Source organism: Salmo salar, chromosome 15 (assembly GCF_965601325.2).
Source record: "Salmo salar chromosome 15, fSalSal1, whole genome shotgun sequence".
In the NCBI taxonomy this organism is placed as follows: domain Eukaryota; kingdom Metazoa; phylum Chordata; class Actinopteri; order Salmoniformes; family Salmonidae; genus Salmo; species Salmo salar.
Window position 1 is genome coordinate 78,884,998 of NC_138305.1, and position 24,710 is coordinate 78,909,707.

The window sequence follows — 24,710 nt, forward strand, 5'->3', positions numbered from 1 at the left end:
CAGCCTATTGTGGACAGTCTGAGCAGTGATGGAGGGATTATGCATTCCTGGTGTAACTCGGGCAGTTGTTGTTGCCATCCTGTACCTGTCCCGCAGGTGTGATGTCCCGATCCTGTGCAGGTTTTGTTACACGTGGTCTGCCACTGTGAGGACGATCAGCTGTCCATCCTGTAGCGCTGTCTTAGGCGTCTCACAGTACAGACATTACAATTTATTGCCCTGGCCACATCTGCAGTCCTCATGCCTCCTTGCAGCATGCCTAAGGCATGTTCACGCAGATGAGCAGGGACCCTGGGCATCTTTCTTTTGGTGTTTTTCAGAGTCAGTAGAAAGGCCTCTTTTAGTGTCCTAAGTTTTCATAACTGTGACCTTAGTTGCATACCGTCTGTAAACTGTTAGTATCTTAACTTCTCTAGGGCAAGTGGGACGATTTCGTCCCACCTACGTAACAGCCAGTTGCGCGTTATTCAAATACCTTAGAAATGCTATTACTTCAATTTCTCAAACATATGACTATTTTACACCATTTTAAAAGACAAGACTCTCGTTAATCTAACCACACTGCCGATTTCAAAAAGGCTTTACAACGAAAGCAAAACATTAGATTATGTCAGCAGAGTACCCAGCCAGAAATAATCAGACACCCATTTTTCAAGCTAGCATATAATGTCACATAAACCCAAATCACAGCTAAATGCAGCACTAACCTTTGATGATCTTCATCAGATGACAATCTTAGGACATTATGTTATACAATACATGCATGTTTTGTTCAATCAAGTTCATATTTATATCAAAACCCAGCTTTTTACATTAGCATGTGACGTTCAGAACTAGCATACCCCCCGCAAACTTCCGGTGAATTTACTAAATTACTCACAATAAACGTTCACAAAAAACATAATTATTTTAAGAATTATAGATACAGAACTCCTCTATGCACTCGCTATGTCCGATTTTAAAATAGCTTTTCGGTGAAAGCACATTTTGCAATATTCTAAGTAGATAGCCCGGCATCACAGGGCTAGCTATTTAGACACCCACCAAGTTTAGCCCTCACCAAAGTCAGATTTACTATAAGAAAAATGTTATTACCTTTGCTGTTCTTCGTCAGAATGCACTCCCAGGACTTCTACTTCAATAACAAAATGTTGGTTTGGTTCAAAATAATCCATAGTTATGTTCAAATATCCTCTGTTTTGTTCGTGCGTTCAAGACACTATCCGAAGTGTAAAGAAGGGTGACGCGCACGACGCGTTTCGTGACCAAAAAATTCTAAATATTCCATTACCGTACTTCGAAGCATGTCAACCGCTGTTTAAAATCAATTTTTATGCCATTTTTCTCGTAAAAAAGCGATAATATTCCGACCGTGTTTACGTTCAAAGAGAGAGAAAATAAAAACATGGGATCCCTCGTGCACGAGCCTCAGTCTGATGGTCCTCTGATAGACCACTTACCAAAGACGCTAATGTGTTTCAGCCTGGGGCTGGAATTACATCATTCAGCTTTTTCCCGGGTTCTGAGAGCCTATGGGAGCCGTAGGAAGTGTCACGTTACAGCAAAGATCCTAAGTTTTCAATAAACAGAGCCAAGAAGCCCAAGGAATGGTCAGAGAGGGCACTTCCTGTACAGAATCTTCTCAGGTTTTTGCCTGCCATATGAGTTCTGTTATACTCACAGACACCATTCAAACAGTTTTAGAAACTTTAGGGTGTTTTCTATCCAAAGCCAATAATTATATGCATATTCTAGTTTCTGGGCAGTAGTAATAACCAGATTAAATCGGGTACGTTTTTTATCCGGCCGTGTAAATACTGCCCCCTAGCCCTAACAGGTTAAATAACATTCCAACCTCGTTTAGCATGATGTATTCAATTATGGCATAATTCTACTATTTGTATTCATTTGCATCACTGTCAATGACATACTTTGATTTTGAAGGCTAACCGCAAAGTCCACTATTGTGGCTAATCCTTATTGTGGCTAGCTTCACATAGATAGGTCTGACCACCATTAATCAAATAAGAACTGTCTTATAAATTAGGGTTATTTTTGATTAGGACACCTAGCTATATAGTTAGCTAGCTAACTATATAGCTACTGAAACAGATTGTCGTTTTGCTATGTTTTTGGGGAAGAACATTGTTTGCATCCATGAGTTAGCTAGCTTTTTTTATGACCAACACTGTAGGTGTGCGAGACAACTTTACCAGCATCATAGCATACGTATCGATGAATTGTTGTGACATATGAAATATGAGTGATAGTGTAATCAATGTGTAATAACTACGTAAAACATTTATGAACACGTTAAATTATTATGTGACATGCAGTCATATTAAGGTCCTGATTGGTCAACAAAGTTATTGACATATCAAATAGTGTTATTTGACGTGTATCTTTTTTGACATGCAAAGACCCAAACAGTGTTCCATAGAAATCCTGATTGAGAATTAAACAACTGAACAAATGAACGAAACAGCACAGCAAGTAAGTGAAATAAATAGGTTTTGATTATGTTTTACTGGAAATGGGGACATATGTAAATGCCAACAAAATAACTTTTGGGTCAGTGTGGTGCGTGTGTGTGTGTAACCTTTATTTACCTAGGCAAGTCTGTTAAGAACAAATTCTTATTTACAATAACGGCCTACCTTGGCCAAACCCGGATGACGCATGCCAATTGTGCGCTGCCCTATGGGACTCCCAATCACGGGAGGATGTGATACAGCCTGGATTCGAACCTGGGACTGTAGTAACACCTCTTGCACTGAGATGCAGTGCCTGTGTGTTATCTAACTGTACTAGAATGCTTAAAATGTAATATTGGTTATCGGTATCGGTTTTCTTGGCAAGGCAAATATTGGATATCGGTATTCGCCAAAAATGTAATATCGATGCATCACTAGTTGTGGATGATACAAACCTTAGAATGTCTTAGAAATCAAAACATATGTGGTTGAGAGAATGCCAAGTGTGTGCAAAACTGTCATCAAGGCAAAGGGTGGCGATTTTGAAGAATTTCAAATATAGTTTGATTTGTTTAACACTTTTTTGGTTACTACATGATTCCATATGTGTTATTTCAAGATTTTTGTGTGTTCACCATTATTCTACAATGTAGAAAATAGTAAAAATAAAGAAAAACCCTTGAATGAGTAGGTGTGTCCAAACTTTTGACTGGTACTGTACACTGATGTCCAAAATGATTGGCACTCTTGATAAAGATCAGCAAAAAAACACTAAAATAAATACTACAAATGTTGAGCTATATTGTATGCGCAATAAATACAATTGCTCAGAAAGAGATGTTTTTTTACACTTATTAAACAATCTACAAAAGATTAGCACCCCTGTTTTAATACTCTAGCACCCTCCCCTTGCGAGGATATGGACACTGAGCCTTTTTCTAAAATGTTTTATGAGATTGCAGAACACATTGGAAGGGATCTTAGACCATTCCTCCATACAGAATCTTTCCAGATCCGAGATATCCTTCGTCTGCGCTTATGGACCACCCTCTCCAAATCAAACCACAGGTTTTCAATTGGGTTCAAGTCTGGAGAACGAGATAACCATTGCAAAATGTAGATTTTGTGGTAAATTAACCATTTATTTGGGGATTTTTATGTGCGCTCGGTGTTAGTCTCGCTGGAAGATCCATATGCGGTCAAGTTTCAACCTCCTGGCAAAGGCAACCAGGTTTTTGGCTAAAAATGTCCTGGTACTTGGTAAAGTTCATGATGACCTTAACAAGGGCCTCAAGACCAGTGGAAGCAAAATAGCCCCATAACATCAAAGATTCACGACCATATTTTACAGTAGGTATGAGGTACTTTTCTACATATGCTTCAGTTTTTCGACACCAAACCCACTACTCGTATGTGTGGCAAAAGAGCTCTATTTTCATGTCATCTGACCATAGCACAGGTTCCAATACAAGTGCCAATGCCGTTTAGCTAACTCCAGGCGGTGCTATGGTCTCAACCAGTAGTTTAAGACACACTGGGTCTTTTGAGAACTTAGAATCAAATATCTAGCCTACACAGATACACAGTAACGCCTAAAACATATCACGATAGAAGAGGTTGCAACCCATCGACTTACCACCGAGAACAAGGAAAAAGCTATCGCAACTTGAAATCCTGAGAACGGAAAAGTTAAAAAGGCGTCTTTTACCATAAATAAAATATGGGAGTGCAGCATTTCGGCATACTCCCCCTACGAGAGGTCCCAGGAGAGGGAAGGACGCTCTTTATGAACTTAGGCTCAGCACAGTAAAGGCTACAGCACTGCGTCACCAAGAAAATCAACTATATTCCCACATCCACCAATATTCAGAAGTCCTCTTTAAAAATTCATTGATTTACAGCAAAAATAGATTAAAAATGCCCAACTGCGCCAACCTAAAAGTTTGGCTTCTGGATAGCATTAATAATGGAACAACCCCCAAAACCTTGAGGCATTCGCTTGAAGCAATGGCTTTGGTTTTGTTGCACTTTATAATGGGGAGTCATTTACATGTTTTAGAAGTATTACATCTTTTTGATGGTTGTTTATAATTACATTGTTTTACATGCAAATAGGCTGACAATTGTTCCTCATTAAAAAACAACCAGTTCAATGCAATAGTACACTACTGTCAACCCAAGGTTTTACACAGAGTTCAGAAGTGGAGCGCCTGTGTTCTTCTCACTAGTTGCATAGGGTGTTGGCAGCACAAAGAAGTTTGCAAATGCCAGTTCAGTTCTCCTACACTAGACATTTAAACCTAATGAGTCCCACTTATCTGAAGTCTTTCTCTAAATTTGAAATGACAGAACACATTTTTCAAAATAAATCATTAAAGGTCTTTCTAACACAGCCGTCTCCAACAGGCCAATCGCGGGCTACTGGCTTACATATATGTAGCTTGCCAAACAATTCTGAAAGTACACGCAATTCATGATTCCACTGCAAACTGTCATAAACAAATCTCATTAACAAAGTGTTAGACACCGCAAGCTCCCAGCTACTAACTAATCAACGCAACATTGACATTATCCCACCCCGGTTTAGCCACTATTGGCTTAAAAAGGCAAACTTAATACAATATCTGGTAATTAATTTCCAGCTATAATGCCCGTCTGTCTGTCTATGTAGTGCACAAGTTTGTCTATCACTCTGTGTGTAGCCAGTTGATGTGATAACCGCCTTGTGGGTTGACAGACATCCTTTCCCAAAAACCTTCTTAATTAAATGTTAACTGCAAAGTAGGCTTACCTGGCAGAAGTATATCATAAGTATATAATTTGTATATATTATTTGTTATTTGCTAACTTTGCCATGAAATGAGCACAGCAGTAGGCCTGCATAACCATTGTTAGACCGGCCCATTCCTCACTTGCTAGATGCACAATTAAAGGGCCAGATACGCAAATAAAGGGGAATTACACTAAAAAGATCTTCAGATGTAATTTAAGCATTTACTGTACATGTACTCAGAACATCCTTTTCATTGTAATTATTTTATCTATGAACAATTGTCATTTTGAGAATGAAAAACAAAAATCTAAAACCAGGAACATTTTAACTGAAAAAACATAATACATTTGGGAAAATATAAAACAGAATTTGAGAAAAAAAATGATTTTATAGGACCCCCTTAGTTGTTTATTAACCATTATTTTACCATGTATATTGACAGAAAACATAGTGCACTACTTTCTCTTGTACACTAAGGACCTGGGGAGGAGTTGAAGGGAGAGGAGAAGAATGTGCCCATTTGAAAGCTTTAAAACAAATGAGTAGCTCTCATGCTAGAAAAGGTCGGAGACCCCACGGTTAAAAAGTGCTTCATCAATTTGGATTCTGGTGATGTGCAACAGTTTGTTAGGGCCCCGACCACGATCACAGCATGGATTTTCAGATCCATTTAGAAGTCCTTGGTCTCAAATGCAGCACCCATAGAACAATAATATAAATGTACACACTGCTAGTAATATAATTTCCTCATCATTTTACATTTTAGTCATTTAGCAGACACTCTCATGCAGAGCGACTTACAGGAGAAATTAGGGTTAAATGCCAAGCTGTCATCAAGGCAAAGGGTAGCTACTTTGAAGAATCTCAAAAATATATTTTGATTTGTTTATCACTTTTTTGGTTACTACATGATTGTGATGTGTTATTTCATAGTGTTGATGTCTTCACTAGTATTCTACAATGTAGAAAATAGTAAAAATAAATAAAAACCCTTGAATGAGTAGGTGTGTCCAAACTTTTGACTGGTACTGTATATTTCAATAGGTACAGCACTTTAGGCATGGATGGATTGTGAAAAGGTCCATGATAAGAGTACATGTTGGGAATAGCCCAAGCAGAATGGAGACTTGAAAGCACATTGAGCTTGTTCTGGAGTCAATTTACCTATAGGGGTCTGTTACTTCAACTAATGGCAGGTCATTTGAATAATCGCTTTAACAAGGGGAGCATTTAGTAATGCTTTCAGGGATAAAGGACTGGAATTCCAAATGATCAAATTGGTATGCAACGGTGGGAACATTCCCTCGTATTAATGTGGTTGGAGAAACGATTGCACAATTTCATAGTCGTGTCGTCTGATACGGAGCAGTAAATTAAATGTATAATTTGCAGACATCTATACTCCTATGCAAATAATATAGTCAGCATTACAGTTCGACCAAAGAGCTGGAGCTTATCAGGATATCTTATTTGTTTCAATGCATGGCACTGTAATCAAAGAACTAAACTTGAACTAAGCATATACAAGGTAACTGCCAATATAAAGGAAACACCAACATTAAGTGTCGTAATAGGGCATTGGGCCACCACGAGCCACCAAAACAGCTTCATTGTGCCTTGGCGTAGATTCTACTAGTGTATGGAACTCTATTGGAGGAACGCAACGCCATTCTTCCAATAGAAATTAATTCATTTGGCATTTTGTTGAAGGTGATGGAAAACGCTGTCTCAGGCGCTGCTCCAGAATCTCCCACTCCTGTTCAATTGGGTTGAGATCTTGTGACAGAGACACACACACTAGGGCTGGGCGATATGGCCGAAATATATGATATTTTCAGTGTTTTATTTTTTTTTTTTATAATAAAAGTTCTAAACATGTTTTATGAGTACTTAATGAGCCTAGGGTGGCAACACATACATAAGGGATTTCAATGGGGCATTCTCCATTTGGATTGTTTTATACTGTTCAGTCCAACTTCAACCAAAAAAGTTCCTTAAATTAATTTCTGCATTTCCTGCATTCATTTTTTATAATTTCCACACTTGTGCCGCATAGGGCTGCATGATATGGGCAAAACAGCCGGGCCTAATTAATTGTGAACTGTTAGAATAATCATTCTATTTCCATGATTCCAATTCTATAGTTGGAATATAGTGGGCAGCACATTGAAGACATTGTAGTTTGATATGAAAACAAATTTAAAAAACAGGGAGAAATTAAATGGGACAATGTAGGAACCAAAGTGTTGCTGGTCAGTGTTTCCCATGGGACCCTAATTAGATGTTACATTACATGTTTTCCCTTACTTTATCACAGATTATCCATTATATTGAACAGATACTCAAGTGACCGCTCTAACAATGAAAATAAATGTCTTAAAAAATGGAAGACAGTCGGGAGGAGGCAAGATCAGCTGGGACCATTCTAGCCAATGAGAAAGCAGATAAGCGTGTCAACAACAAGCACAATACTGATATAAAGTGTTTTTTTTCCCAAAGTTGCCAGGATGTCACGTGTTCTACATATATCAGTACACTCATAACAACCTAAGCACTAGGAAACCTCTGTTCGATCAAATAAGCCACACATAGCAAATAAGACATTACATTCTTTGTTCAAATTCGACACTCATTGACCATACATAAACTCCTCGCTTGGTGAGCAAAAAAAAAGTAAAAATGGCACCTGCTGGAGAAAAAAAAAAAGATATTGGGCCCAGGTATTCCTCTTGATTCGCTTCTTCCTCTCTGACTTCACGTAGCTAGCCAATGCTTGCTAACATATTCATGCTTTGCCTATTCCTCTTGGATTTAATAGATAGTGTTGCAGAAACATGCTGATGTAGGCGTACACCAGCACTGGTACCAGGCCCTTCTCCCCCGATTGCTCAGTTTGGCCAGGCGGCCAGCTCTAGGAAGAGTCTTGGTGGTTCCAAACTTCTTCCATTTAAGAATGATGGAGGCCACTGTGTTCTTCGGGACCTTGAACGCTGCAGAAATGTTTTGGTACCCTTCCCCAGATCTGTGCCTCAACACAATCCTGTCTCTGAGCTCTAAGGACAATTCCTACGACCTCATGGCTTGGTTTTTGCTCTGACATGCACTGTCAACTGTGGGACCTTATCTAGACAGGTGTGCACCTTTCCAAATCATGTCCAATCAATTGAATTTACCACAGGTGGACTCCAAGTTGTAGAAACATCTCAAGGATGATCAATGGAAACAGGATACACCTGAGCTCAATTTCGATTCTCATAGCAAAGAGTCTGAATATTTATGTAAATAAGGTCTTTTCTGTTTCTTTTTAATACATTTGCAAACATTTCTAAAAACCTGTTTTCGCTTTGTCATTATGGGATATTGTGTGTAGATTGATGAGGCAAATATATTAAGGTTGTAACGTAACAAAATGTGGAAAAAGTGAAAGGGTCGGAATACTTTCCGAATGCACTGTAAATGTCTATAGCCACAACAAGCTGTTCCACAGAAAAGGAGCAATAGGCGAGGGAAAAGGTGCTTGTGCATTGATAAGCACACCATTAACGATAAAGTCATAAATTAAAGACGCCACTTCTAAAAGCCTATTTTACACCATAGCCTGCTGAATTTTGAAGATAACTTTTCTTTCATTTTGATTTCAGCACAAATGAAAATGTGGCACTAACTCGTCCATTCGTTGATGTTTCAGCATTATCTCAATGAAGAGTTCGGCGTACGATTAGCCATGTGCGACATGGACGCGCAGTTACAAGCCTGCTAGAGTTAGCGGATGAGCAATATCCACTGTCATAGTACGGATGAAGCCTGACCTGGAATGTGAAGCTAACTGAAACTAGCTAACTGAAGCTGGCTAGCTTTATAAAAGCCTGAGTAGATCTAGCTTGCTTTGTAGTATACCACTCTGGTATAGCCATCAGCGATGCATGTAGACATGAGGAACTTAGTATAGAGAAGTGTTGGATACGATCTCCCATTTGGTGGGGATAGTGTAACAAATCTGCTGTTCATAAGACTGATAATTGAAGCAATGGTTACAGGCGCTGCTTTTGAACCTATGTTTGAGCCCCAGTCAGGGATGTCACCCTTTCTCCTCACAAAGCTCTATAGTATTAATGGGATTATGGAAAGTAAATAATAAATTATAGTTAATTAATAATTTTCCCAACGCCTAGCAAAACAAAAAGGAACTTGCCATTTCAATTCATAGGCCTGCAAAGGGAGCAATTCCATGGTAACAGAATTACACAGACTGATTTTTCACTTTAAAATGTAAACCAAACAAAAAAACATTGATTTTCAAGTTTAAACCATACAACTTTAACAATTTCCACTGAACATTTTACAAAAACACATTTACAGGAAGAACTGTGCAGATACAAATTTTGCATCTGCACAGTTTTTCCAGTAAATTCATGTATATTTTTTTACTGTGTAAAGTGTTCAAAGTAGTCATTGTTCATAGAGTTGTATGGTTTGTTTGATTTTAAAAGTTTAACAAACCATACAACTATGTATAAAAAAAATACATTAATTTACTGGAAATACTGTGCAGATGCAAACTTTGTATCAGTGGAAATTGTTAAAGTTGTATGGTTTGTTAAACTTCAAAATCAATGTTTTTTGTTTAGCATACATTTTAAACTGAAAAATATAAGTCTCAGCACAATTCCATTACTGTGGATTTGCCCAAAGACAAAACATAATTTCCAATTTCACTTAATAAAAGTAGGTTGGTGATTTCTTGGTGATGCATTTGCTGACATTGACAGTGATTATAATGACCTCTGAGAATAAAATAGAAATCAGAAAACATTATGAAGGTTCCTTTTTAGAAAGTTTAATGGGAATCTGCATAACATATTTTAATGAGGCATTTAAGGGTCTATGAGTGATCTATTGAGAATGTCTACAATGGCAATCAGCAGAGAGAGAGTGGCAGCTGTTCTGCAATTAAAACGCCAAATTACCCTCAATCAACACTATTTAAGACCGAATGTAAATCTCAGCACAAATAATGATGAGAGAAATCTGTTCAGACAGCTCTCATCTTGATAGGAATTTGGGACGCATCCAAATCAGGAACCAGGCATCTTTCAACCTCTCACTTAATGTTCTGTTAAGATTAAGCATGACATTCTTTCAGTAGACCTATGTTCAATGATATATCATGTGGGTCTCCACAGTACTGTAGCTGGAAGCTGCAGTGTGTTGTGATAGGAGTCATTCCCAACTCCTCTATGGCAAACTGGATTTTCTCAGAATTAAATACATGCATCAATACCAAATGCATGTAAGGTTTTTTTAACATAAAAAAACCAACAAGGCAAGTTTTACGACCCATAGACCAAATGCACTTCTAAAGAAATAGCCTAATGCAATATGATTTCAGTAGTAGGGTCTGTATTCAAAGGCAGACATACAAGCCATGGACTGAATATGCTATTGGTCACTGTTCAAACAAAAACGTGCCAATATAGGCTATTGTCGGCTACAGATGTTAGCTTGTCATGGACTTGAGTAGGCTACCAGTGAATAGCCTACACTTCACAATTGCATCATCATTCTTGTATTTCACATTCCTTCCTTGTGCTTAGTTTAAGATGCTTTCAAAATGACTAAATCATAATGTAGACCTAGGCCTATGTCACATGCAACCATGGAGTTCGTACATGGCTAAATTGTAACAAGAAAACGACCAGCCCCTCTCCAGCTGTCTTCCAAGATAAATCCACTGGCGGAAATACCATTAGGCAGAAGAGTCAATTGCCTCAGGCCTCACATCATCAAGGGTCCTCATGAGCTGAGGATAAAAAAAATATAAATAATAACATAAAAATTATTTTACTGCTTGAGGCCTCCCATGCTCCACTCGACACATAATAAAAAAATATTTAAAAAAAATCTGTCTGTTTAAGCTAGAGATATTGTTTTGCATGGGCTGTGTCTCAATCCAGCGCATCCGCCGATGTCAACCTTCCGCATCTGCAATTAAAGGTGACTGAGCAACATCGATATGTCAGACCAGGAGACATCTCGAAAATCGGTCTACTCACGAAAACGTCTGTACGGTTTGGCCTACAAATTAATGACTCCTCTATGGAAAGACTGTGTTCTGTTTTGCTCTACGACCCCCACAAGTGTCATGGGACACGTCCGAAGGTAACTCGGAACACACACACACGAAGTCGGAAGTTTTCATACAACTTAGCAACTTACAACTTCATACATTTAAACTCAGTGTTTCACAATTCCTGACATTTAATCCTAGTAAAAATTCTGTCTTAGGTCAGTTAGGATAACCACTTTATTTTAAGAATGTGAAATGTCAGAATAATAGTAGAGAGAATTATTTATTTAAGCCTTTATTTCTTTCATCACATTCCCGGTGGGTCACATGTTTACATACACTCAATTAGTATTTGGTAGCATTGCTTTTAAAATGTTTAACTTGGGTCAAACATTTCAGATAACCTACCACAAGCTTCCCACAATAAGTTGGGGGAATTTTGGCCCATTCCTCCTGACAGAGCTGGTGTAACCGAGTCAGGTTCAGTGGCCTCCTTGCTCGCACACACTTTTTCAGTTCTGCCCACAAATTTTCTATGGGATTGAGGTCAGGACTTTGTGATGGCCACTCCAATACCTTGACTTTGTTGTCCTTAAGCCATTTTGCCACAACTTTGGAAGTATGCTTGGGGTCATTGTCCATTTGGAAGACCCATTTGCGACCAAGCTTTAACTTCCTGACTGATGTCTAGAGATGTTGCTTCAATATATCCACATACATTTTCCTCTTCATGATGCCATCTCTTTTGTGAAGTGCACCAGTTCCTCCTGCAACAAAGCACCCCCACAACATGATGCTGCCACCCCGTGCTTCACAGTTGGGATGGTGTTCTTCGGCTTGCAAGCCTCCTCCTTTTTCATCCAAACATAACGATGGTCATTATGGCCAAACAGTTCTATTTTTGTTTCATCAGACCAGAGGACACTCCAAAAAGTACGATCTTTGTCCCCATGTGCAGTTGCAAACCGTAGTCTGGCGTTTTTAATGGCAGTTTTGGAGCAGTGGCTTCTTCCTTGCTGAGCGGCCTTTCAGGTTATGTCAATATAGGACTAATTTTACTGTGGATATAGATACTTTTCTACCGGTTTCATCCAGCATCTTCACAACGTCCTTTGCTTTTGTTCTGGGATTGATTTGCACTTTTCGCACCAAAGTACGTTCATCTCTAGGAGACAGAGCGCGTCTTCTTCCTGAGCGGTATGACGGCAGCGTGGTCCCATGGTGTTTATACTTGCGTACTATTGTTTGTACAGAGGAAATAAGCAAACAGGAAACCACTCACCCAGAGGCGGCGCTCCTAGTGGCCGTAGACTTTAATGCAGGGAAACTTAAATCAGTTCTACCAAATTTCCATCAAAATGTTAAATGTGCAACCAGAGGGAAAAAAATTCTAGATCACCTGTACTCCACACACAGACACGTACAAAGCTCTCCCTCACCCTCCATTTGGTAAATCCAACCACAACTCTATCCTCCTGATTCCTGCTTACAAGCTAAAATTAAAGCAGGAAGCACCAGTGACTCGGTCTATGAAAAAGTGGTCAGATGAAGCAGATGCTAAACTACAGGACTGTTATGCTATCACAGACTGAAACATGTTCCGGGATTCTTCCGATGGCATTGAGGAGTACACCACATCAGTCACCACCCCCCCCCCCCCCCCCCCCCCCCACAGTGACTGTACGTACATACCCCAACCAGAAGCCATGGATTACAGGCAACATTCGCACTGAGCTAAAGGGTAGAGCTGCCACTTTCAAGGTGCGGGACTCTAACCCAGAAGCTTACAAGAAATCCTGCTATCCCCTGTGACGAACCATCAAACAGGCAAAGCGTCAATACAGGGCTAAGATTGAATCATACTACACCGGCTCCGACACTCGTCTCATGTGGCAGGGCTTGCAAACTATTGCAGACTACAAAGGGAAGCACAGCGGTGAGCTGCCAAGTGACACAAGCCTACCAGACGAGCTAAATCACTTCTATGCTTGCTTCGAGGCAAGCAACACTGAGGCATGCATGAGAGCATCAGCTGTTCCGAATGACTGTGATCACACTCTCCATAGCCAATGTGAGTAAGACCTTTAAACAGGTCAACATACACAAGGCTGCGGGGCCAGACGGATTACCAGGACGTGTGCTCCAGGCATGTGCTGACCAACTGACATTTTCAACATGTCCCTGATTGAGTCTGTAATACCAACATGTTTCAAGCAGACCACCATAGTCCCTGTGCCCAAGAACACAAAGGCAACCTACCTAAATGACTAGCGACCCGTAGCACTCACGTCCGTAGCCATGAAGTGCTTTGAAAGGTTGGTAATGGCTCACATCAACACCATTATCCCAGAAACCCTAGACCCAGTCCAATTTGCATATCGCCCAAACAGATCGACAGATGATGCAATATCTATTGCACTCCACACTGCCCTTTCCCACCTGGACAAAAGGAACACTTATGTGAGAATGCTATTCATTGACTACAGCTCAGCATTCAACACCATAGTACCCTCAAAGATCATCACTAAGCTAAGGACCCTGGGACTAAACACCTCCCTCTGCAACTGGATCCTGGACTTCCTGACGGGCCGCCCCAGGTGGTGAGGGTAGGTAGCAACACATCTGCCACGCTGATTCTCAACACTGGAGCTCCCCAGGGGTGCGTGCTCAGTTCCCTCCTGTACTCCCTGTTCACCCACGACTGCATGGCCAGGCACGACTCCAATACCACAATTAAGTTTGCAGATGACACAACCGTGGTAGGCCTGATCACCGACAACGATGAGACAGCCTATAGGGAGGTCGTCAGAGACCTGGCCGGGTGGTGCCAGAATAACAACTTATCCCTCAACATAACTAAGACTAAGGAGATGATTGTGGACTACAGGAAAAGGAGGACAGAGCACGCCCCCATTCTCATCGACGGGGCTGTAGTGGAGTAGGTTGAGAGCTTCAAGTTCCTTGGTGTCCACATCAACAACAAACTAGAATGGTCCAAACACACCAAGACACTTGTGAAGAGACCACGACAAAGCCTACTCCCCCTCAGGAAACTAAAAAGATTTGGCATAGGTCCTGAGATCCTCAAAAGGATCTACAGCTGCAACATCGAGAGCATCCTGACTGGTTGCGTCACTGCCTGGTACGGCAATTGCTCGGCCTCTGACCGCAAGGCACTACAGAGCGTAGTGCGTACGGCCCAGTACATCACTGGGGCTAAGCTGCCTGCCATCCATGACCTCTACACCAGGCGGTGTCAGAGGAAGGCCCTAAAAAATTGTCAAAGACCCCAGCCACCCCAGTCATAGACTGTTCTCTCTACTACCGCATGGCAGGCGGTAACGGAGTGCCACGTCTAGGACAAAAAAGCTTCTCAACAGTTTTTACCCCCAAGCCATACGACTCCTGAACAGGTAATCAAATGGCTACCTGGACTATTTGCATTGTGTGCCCCCCCAACCCCTCTTTTTACGCTGCTGCTACTCTCTGTTTATCATATATGCATAGTCACTTTAACTATACATTCATGTACATACTACCTCAGTTGGGCCGACCAACCAATGCTCCCGCACATTGGCTAACCAGGCTATCTGCATTGTGTCCCACCCACCACCCCCTCTTTTATGCTACTGCTACTCTCTGTTCATCATATATGCATACCGTAAATTCCGGACTATAAGCCGCAACTTTTTTTCCCACGCTTTGAACCCCGCGGCTTAAACAATGACGCGAGTAATATATGGATTTTTCCCGCTTTCAATTAAAAAAATTAAAATAAAAACACATTCTGTGACGTGCTCAGTTTTTTGGCGGCATGAAGCTTTCATTAGACCAATGAAATTGCCAAACGGGTTAAGGTCAAACAAATTTTGTTTACTGTTTAGATTAAATCGAGCGCTCTCAAACTTCCCATCATTTTGATTACGGTAGTCATTTTGTCACCCTCATCATGGCAAAGACACAGAGAAATGCATATGATGCAGCTTTCAAGTTGAAGGCGATTGATCTGGCTGTTGGAAAAGGAAATAGAGCTGCTGCACGGGATCTTGGTCTTAATGAGTCGATGATAAGACATTGGAAACAGCAGCGTGAAGAATTGACTCAGTGCAAAAAGACAACTAAAGCTTACTGCTAATTTTAAATTTTTTGTTACAAGCCGTGTTTCGTTAAAGCCTGTGTAAAGTTCATTTGTTTCAATGTACCGGTAGGCACCTGCGGCTTATAGACATGTGCGGCTTATTTATGTTCAAAATAATATATATTTTTAAATTCACTGGGTGCGGCTTATATTCAGGTGCGCTTAATAGTCCGGAAATTACGGTAGTCACTTTAACCATATCTACATACTACCTCAATCAGCCTGACTAACCGGTGTCTGTATGTAGCCTCGCTACTGTATATAGCCTGTCTACTTACTGTTGCTTTGCTTCTTTACCTACCTATTGTTCACCTAATACCTTTTGTGCACCATTGGTTAGAACCTGTAAGTAAGCATTTCACTGTAAGGGCTACACCTGTTGTATTCGGCGCATGTGACAAATAAACTTTGATTTGATTTGAATGTGGTACGTTCAGGCATTTGGAAATTGCTCCCAAGGATGTACCAGACTTGTGGAGGTCTACAATTGTTTTCTGAGGTCTTGGCTGATTTCTTTTGATTTTGCAATGATGTCAAGTAAAGAGGCACTGAGTTTGAAGGTAGGCCTTGAAATACATCCACAGGTACACCTCCAATTGACTCAAATGATGTCAATTAGCCTATCAGAAGCTTCTAAAGCCATGACATCCTTTTCTGGAATTTTCCAAGCTGTTTAAAGGCACAGTTAACTTAGTGTATGTAAACTTCTGACCCACTGGAATTGTGATACAGTGAATTATAAGTGAAATAATCTGTCTGTAAACAATTGTTGGAAAAATTACGTGTCATGCACAAAGTAGATGCCCTAACCAACTTGCCAAAACTATAGTTTGTTAACAAGAAATTTGTGGAGTGGTTGAAAAACGAGTTTTAATGACTCCAACCTAAGTCTATGTAAACTTCCGACTTCAACTGTACGTACAGGGGTCCTAAAATTCAAAATCAAATACACTACATGACTAAAAGTATGTGGACACCTGCTCATCGAACATCTCATTCCAAGACAATGGGCATTAAGGAATTGGTCCACCCTTTGCTGCTATAACAGCCTCCACTCTTCTGAGAAGGCTTTCCTCTAGATGTTGAAACATTGCTGCGGGGACTCGCTTCCATTCAGCTACAAGAGCATTAGTGAGGTCGGGCACTGATGTTGGGCGATTAGGCCTGGCTCGCATTCAGCGTTCCAATTCATCTCATAGGTGTTCAGCGGGGTTGAGGTCAGGGCTCTGTGCAGGCCATTCAAGTTCTTCCACACTGATCTCAACAAACCATCTCAAACTGTTGCCATAAAGTTGGAAGCACAGAATCATCTAGAATTTCATTGTATGATTCGTCCATGACTGCTAGATGGTGAAGCATGATTCATCACTCCAAAGAACGCGTTTCCACTGCTACAGAGTCCATTGGCGGCAGGCATTACACCACTCCAGCCAACACTTGGCATTGCGCATGATGATCTTAGGCTTGTGTGCGGCTGCTCGGCCATAGAAACCCATTTCATGAAGCTCCCAACGAACAATTCTTGTGCTGACGTTACTTGTAGAGGCAGTTTGGAACTCGGTACTGAGTGTTGCAACCGAGATCAGATGATTTTACGTGCTACATACTTCAGCACTCGGTGTCGAGTTCTGTGAGCTTGTATGGCCTACCACTTTGCTGCTGAGCCGTTGTTGCTCCTAGACATACCCACTTCACAATAACAGCACTTACAGTTGGCCGGGGCAGCTCTAGCAGGGCAGAAATGTGATGAACTGACTTTTTGGAAAGGTGGCATCCTATGACGATGCCATGTTGAAAGTCACTGAGCTCTTCAGTAAGGTCATTCTATTGCCAATATTTGTCTATGGATATTACATGGCTGTGTGCTGGATGTTATACACCCGTCAGCAACGGGTGTGGCTGAAATAGCCGAATCCACTAATTTTAAGGGGTGTCCACATACTTTTGTATATATAGTGTAGCTAAATTATTCTTGGTAGTAGTCTCGCGTTGCCATACTTCCAAAATCACATCGCTGTCACGCCTCCCTTGGAGGTCTGGAGAATTTGATTTTGCAAAAATAGTTTTTTCAAGAACCCTCCCCCACATGTCCTTTGGTGCTACGTGTTATGTTCAGCAATGTTTTCAGACTGGAAAGGAGACATTTTGCAGAGAGTTGTTCCGTATGCTAGTTTCAACATAGCAGAAAATTATGTTTTGTCAAAAGTGTGCTCTATGCACAAAATCGACATACAGTGCTTTCAGAAAGTATTTAAACCTTTTGTGTTACAGTCGGAATTCAACATTTTGTCAATATTTTTTTTTCCACCCATCTACACACAATGTCCCATAATGACAAAGTGTTTGTAGAAATGTTTTTCAAATTTATTGAAAATGAAATACAGAAATATCTAATTTACAGTGAGGGAAAAAAGTATTTGATCCCCTGCTGATTTTGTACGTTTGCCCACTGACAAAGAAATGATCAGTCTATAATTTTAATGGTAGGTTTATTTGAACAGTGAGAGACAGAATAACAACAAAAAAATCCAGAAAAACACGTGAAAAATGTTAGAAATGATTTGCATTTTAATGAGGGAAATAAGTATTTGACCCCTCTGCAAAACATGACTTAGTACTTGGTGGCAAAACCCTTGTTGGCAATCAGAGGTCAGAGGTTTCTTGTAGTTGGCCACCAGGTTTGCACACATCTCAGGAGGGATTTTGTCCCACTCCTCTTTGCAGATCTTCTCCAAGTCATTAAGGTTTCGAGGCTGATGGTTGGCAACTCGAACCTTCAGCTCCCTCCACAGATTTTCTATGGGATTAAGGTCTGGAGACTGGCTAGGCCACTCCAGGACCTTAATGTGCTTCTTCTTGAGCCACTCCTTTGTTGCCTTGACCGTGTGTTTTGGGTCATTGTCATGCTGGAATACCCATCCACGACCCATTTTCAATGCCCTGGCTGAGAGAAGGAGGTTCTCACTCAAGATTTGACGGTGCATGGCCCCGTCCATCGTCCCTTTGATGTGGTGAAGTTGTCCTGTCCCCTTAGCAGAAAAACACCCCCAAAGCATAATGTTTCCACCTCCATGTTTGACAGTGGGGAGGGTGTTCTTGGGATCATAGGCAGCATTCCTCCTCCTCCAAACACGGCGAATTGAGTTGATGCCAAAGAGCTCCATTTTGGTCTCATCTGACCACAACACTTTCACCCAGTTGTCCTCTGAATCATTCAGATGTTCATTGGCAAACTTCAGACGGGCATGTATATGTGCTTTCTTGAGCAGGGGGACCTTGCGGGAGCTGCAGGATTTCAGTCCTTCACGGCGTAGTGTGTTACCAATTGTTTTCTTGGCGACTATGGTCCTAGCTGCCTTGAGATCATTGACAAGATCCTCCCGTGTTGTTCTGGGCTGATTCCTCACCGTTCTCATGATCATTGCAACTCCACGAGGTGAGATCTTGCATCGAGCCCCAGGCCGAGGGAGATTGACAATTTTTTTGTGTTTCTTCCATTTGCGAATAATCACACCAACTGTTGTCACCTTCTCACCAAGCTGCTTGGCGATGGTCTTGTAGCCCATTCCAGCCTTGTGTAGGTCTACAATCTTGTCCCTGACATCCTTGGAGAGCTCTTTGGTCTTGGCCATGGTGGAGTGTTTGGAATTTGATTGATTGATTGATTGCTTCTGTGGACAGGTGTCTTTTATACAGGTAACAAACTGAGATTAGGAGCACTCCCTTTAAGAGTGTGCTCCTAATCTCAGCTCGTTACCTGTATAAAAGACACCTGGGAGACAGAAATCTTTCTGATTGAGAGGGGTCAAATACTTATTTCCCTCATTAAAAACATTTTTGACATGTGTTTTTCTGGAGGTTTTTGTTGTTATTCCGCCTCTCACTGTTCAAATAAACCTACCATTAAAATTATAGACTGATCATTTCTTTGTGAGTGGGCAAACGTACAAAATCAGCAGGGGATCAAATACTTTTTCCCCCTCACTGTACATAAGTATTCAATACATGCTATAATCACCTTTGGCAGCGATTACAGCAGTGATTATTTCTGGGTAAGTCTAAGAGCTTTCCATACCTGGATTGCACAATATTTGCACATTATTATTTTTTAAATTCTTCAAGCTCTGTCAAGTCGGTTGTCGATCATTGCTAGACAGCCATAGATTTTCAAGCCAATTTAAGTCAAACTGTATCTAGGTCACTCAGGAACATTCAATGTCATCTTGGTAAGCAACTCCAGTGTTTATTTGGCCTTGTGTTTCAGGTTATTGTCCTGCTGAAAGGTGAATTTGTCTACCAGGTTTTCCTCTTGGAGTTTTCCTGTGCTTAGCTCTATTCTGTTTATTTTTATCCAAATAAAAAACTCCCTAATCCTTGCCGATGACAAGCATACACATAACATGATGCAGCCACCCCCATGCTTAAAAATATTAAGAGTGATATATAAAAATATATAAAATATATAAGACTGATACTCAGTGATGTGTTGTGTTGGATTTGCCCTAAACATAACGCTTTGTATTCAGGACAAAAAGTTAAATTCTTTACTACATTCTTTGCAGTTTTACATTAGTGCCATATTGCAAACAGGATGCATGTTTTGGAATATGTTTTATTCTGTACAGGCTTCCTTCTTTTCACTCTGTCATTTAGGTTAGTATTGTGTAGTAACTTCAATGTTGTTGATCAACCCTCAGTTTTCTCCTATCACAGCCATTAAACTCTAACTGCTTTATAAAGTCACCACTGGCCTCATGGTGAAATCCCTCAGTGGTTACCGTCCTCTCCGGCAACTCAGTTAGGAAGGACGCCTGTATCGTTGTAGTGACTGGGTTTACTGACACACCATCCAAAGTGTAATCAATAACTTCACCATGTTCAAAGGGATATTCAATATCTGCTTCTTTTTTTTTTAACACATCTTCCTATAGGTGCCCTTCTTTGCGAGGCATCAGGAAACCTCCATGGTCTTTGTGGTTGAATCGGTGTTTGAAATTCACAGCTCGACTGAGGGACCTTACTGATAACTGTATGTGTAGGGTACAGAGATGAGGTAGTCATTCAAAAATCATGTTTAACACTATTATTGCACACAGAGTGAGTCCATAAAACATATTATGTGACTTCTTAAGGAAATATTTACTCCTGAACTTATTTATGCTTGCCATAACAAAGGGGTTGAATACTTATGGACTCAAGACATTTCGGCTTTTCCTTTTTATACATTTTTCAAAACATTCTGAAAACACAATTCAACTTTGACATTATAGGATATTGTGTGTAGGCCAGTGACCAGGATATTTTAGCCAAAAACATGGTTGCATAAGCCAAAAGGCTGAAACAGCAAGACAATGACCCCAATAACATATCAAAATCCACATAGAAAATGGTTTAATTGGCCACAAAATCTAAATTTTGTCATGGCCATCTCAGTCTCCGGACTTGTCTGATTAATCACGCTGTCATACACAACTAATTGGTATATACAGCCTGACACATTGGAGTGCAAAATGTTGTTCATTTTCCTTACAAGTAAGAATGTTTAATACAATTACATTGAAATTTACTCTACTGGTTGTCTGTGCAGTTTTTCTTTCAGCTGCTCAAAATTTGAGAGAAAATATCCACAGGAAAGTACTGTTTACCAGACTTTTTAGAGTGCCGGTAGGTTTGCCACTGCCAGCTGAATGCGAGCAACGTTTAGTCTATGGTCTGGTTATGCTCAGTTATGTTTATGATTTACATATTGTGCAAGTGTTACCATCGCAAAGCATGCGTCAGTAGATTGAAAATACAAACCGGAAATACAAGCCGACAGAACCATATACCTACCGGCTCTCTAAAAAGTCGGGTAAACAATATTTTCCTGTGGATATTTCGTCTTAAATGTTGAGCGTCTGAAGGATGAACCGAACAGACCTTTTTTTGGAGTAAATTTAAATGTATGTTTATAAAATATTCTGGCTTGTAAGGAACATTTACACCCCAATGTGTGTGCCTGCATATACCAATTAATTACAGCCAGAATAATTTGAAACCCATTGAAATACTGTGGTTTGAATCAAAGAGGGCAGTCCATAAGCGCAGATGAAGGATGGCAAGGATCTGGAAAGATTATGTATATAGGACTTGTCTAAAATCCCTCCCCATGTGTTTTCCAGCTCATAAAAAAATGGTGCGGTATTGAAAGGTAATGAAAACAAGATGAGGTATTGAAATATATTGAAAACAGGGGTGTCAATCATTTTTACCCCTACCATTTTGAGAGAAAAAAGTATAAAATAATATAATTTCCCATTTTTTTTTTGCATACAAAATAGCTCAGTATTTGAATTATTTATTTTATGCAGTCAATTCTAATCATTTTTCTTATCAAGGGTGTAAATAAATATGGACCCTACCATATGTCACCACTTCAGAAGTTCACGCATGCCTAAAAAGTAGCCTATAGTGCATGCATTGATGCATACATGTCTGAGTGTTTGCGCAACCGTTTCGTTCAATTTCTAAATTCATTGTCAAAGTCATTCTGCTCCTTACAAGGCAATTAAACAACACAATCAATCAGATAAGCACGACCCAGGATCACCCTGAAAAAAACTTGTGGAAGTTTAATTCAAAGCTATCCTCAAATAACACGGGCTGTCTATATGCATGACAGGGAGAGAAAACCTGTCAAGGCCTTTACGCAATGCAACCCCGAAGCTCAATTAAATGTATTTGCCTATGTGAGATATTTTCTCCCGGCCTTGCTTACAGACATTCCCCAATTCTTCAGCTTACTTACGCGGGTGGATGGTTATGAACCGGTTAAAATTTTACAGAGGTTCAGCGGTTCCAGCGCTGCACTTGAACATTTCCTCCGAGGACTGAGCTTCTTCACCTTCTAGGGCTGTCACTGAAGTTGCATGCCCCATGCAATACTCGTGTCACATTGACCGGTACTGTGGTCAATTGTGTGCCATGAATTGGAGACTTCCTCATCCCGCTATTCGATTTTGCTTCTCCAACAACGGGATCCCGCCGCGTCTCCTGACTCCGTTCTCTTGCTAAACCACCGGAACTACTTCCAATGCCAGCCGGAGCACGTTGAAGACAAATCCATGCACCACAGTCTGACAACATATTTAACATCTACATAACTAGTTCCCGTGTTACATATTTAACTCACTTTTCGTGGGTAATTAGTTATCGCCAACAACGACTTGCTAATAATAATAATAATAAACTGTTATTTTTTATTTTTCTTTCTTCTAGGAATCTAATTAACATATATAGCCACTGGACAGGTTAAATCAGACAGATTATAAAAATGATGCATGGATCAAACTAGTCATCATTACAATGTTGATTTGCTTTCAGGCATGTCTTCAGTTTGTGTTTAAAATTGTCATAGTTAGAACAGCCTATTATTTATGTAGGCAGAGTGTTTCAGTAGTTGGTGGTACAATGAATGAAGGAAGGAAGGAAGCAAGAAATGAAGCAAGGCGGGAAAGGAGAAAGGAAGGAAGGGGAAAAAGGAAGGAGAAAAGGAAGAAATAAGAAATATTTGTCCCACTAGGGAAATTTGCATACACATCACTTCCGATAGCATACATCACAGGACATACAGTATATCACAAGATATGATCAGACAGGCAGACATATATATGCTGTAGATGGTGAGTTATGGTTTATAGTCCTTCAGTGATTAGGAAACTGATGCTGGTTGGTGAGAATGATTTGTGTGTCAGATTTATCCAACAAGAGTCCCCTCTGGTGGCTGCTCTTGTTATCCTGCTATCCCTCTCCCTTTGGTAAAGGAGCTGGCTCAGTGGTGGAGGGGCAAGGCTATAGAGATTCTATGATTTATGATTCTATATGTATTTCTTTGGGCAAGGTCATGTTAAGTCATATTTATATATAGTTTATAAATCTGTGAAGCATTTTAATACTGTTTTAATACATTTCCATACATTGAGTTTATATATGGCTACACTGGCAATCATAACAGAATCCTACCCTGTGTATGTTCAGGACGATGGGGTGGGGGTGCTCCAATCCCGGCCCGGGGACCCCCTGTGGCAGGACTGAGAGCAGGTATGAACTTGGCTTCAGCCTGATGAAGACCTTCAGGTCAAAACGTGGCATAGTGGGTTCAGGGGTTTCCCTATGTGAGGGACATTGTGGTTCCATCATTTCACCACCTGCCTTCACCTTCTCACTCCCACCTTCGGTTACAGAGAGAAGGTTCAGTCCTCTGTGCAGCTTCACTCCTCCTCCATCCTCCTGGCTCTGATGCCTCCTCTGTCCCTGTGTCATTCGCTGTGGCCCTTAGAGACCAAACTTCAAGTTTTGTAAACCACAATGGGCCTACCTCTGGAAGCTGACAGGTATGTGAAGATGTAAATGGTGGACAGTTTAATATCGACCTTGACAGATGGTTGGTTCTGAGCACCAGTTCAGGTTGTCAGTCAGGCCAGTTCAGGCTGTCAGTCAGTCAGTCAGGCTGTCAGTCTGTCAGGCTGTGTGTGTGTGTGTAGACATGTTTAACTATATTTGTGGGGACCAGAAATCCCTACAAGAATAGTAAACAAACACATTTTGTTCATCCCCACAAGGTCAAATGCTATTTCTAGATGGTTTAGGGTTAGGGTTAGGAGCTAGGGTTAGTTTTAGGGTTAGGAGCTAGGGTTAGAGTTAAGGTTAGGTTTTTTGGGTTAATGTTAGGGTAAGAAATAGGGTTAGGTTTAGCGGTTAGGGAAACTAGGATTTTGAATGGGACTGAATTGTGTGTCTCCACAAGGTTAGTTATACAAGTCTGTGTGTGTGTGTGTGTGTGTGTGTGTGTGTGTGTGTGTGTGTGTGTGTGTGTGTGTGTGTGTGTGTGTGTGTGTGTGGGTGTGGGTGTGTGTGTGGGTGGGTGTGTGTGGGTGCGTGCGTGCGTGTGTGTGTGTGTGTGGGTGCGTGCGTGCGTGTGGGTGTGTGTCTTTGAAGATTGAAGGGGCACATTTAAAATGTGGCGACTGACTCAGATTGTCTGGGATATATGCAGACTTCAACATTAACTGAAATAACTGCCATAGAGATACTTGTTTGTCCTGCCTTACCACCTTGGGCCTGTAGATGTCAGTAACACACCTACGTAATTACAGTGTAATACCATTTAAAATCAAATCAAATTGTATTTGTTACATGCGCCTAATACAACAGGTGTAGACCTTACAGTGAAATGGTTACTTACAAGCCCTTAACCAACAATGCAGTTTTACGAAAAAT

The 24,710-nt window shown here is 40.7% G+C and overlaps 1 protein-coding gene across 2 annotated transcripts in view; it reads right to left on the bottom strand.

Annotated features, from left to right (window-relative positions):
* The window catches only part of LOC106572141 (forkhead box protein J3), a 104,207-nt gene extending 81,691 nt beyond the window's left edge, over positions 1–22,516 (bottom strand). For both annotated transcript variants that reach the window (XM_082962080.1, XM_014146023.3), the window contains exon 1: positions 22,240–22,516. The gene's annotated coding sequence lies outside the window, so the exon portion shown is untranslated. The remainder of the gene's footprint in view (positions 1–22,239) is intronic.
* Between the last annotated feature and the right edge of the window lie 2,194 nt (positions 22,517–24,710).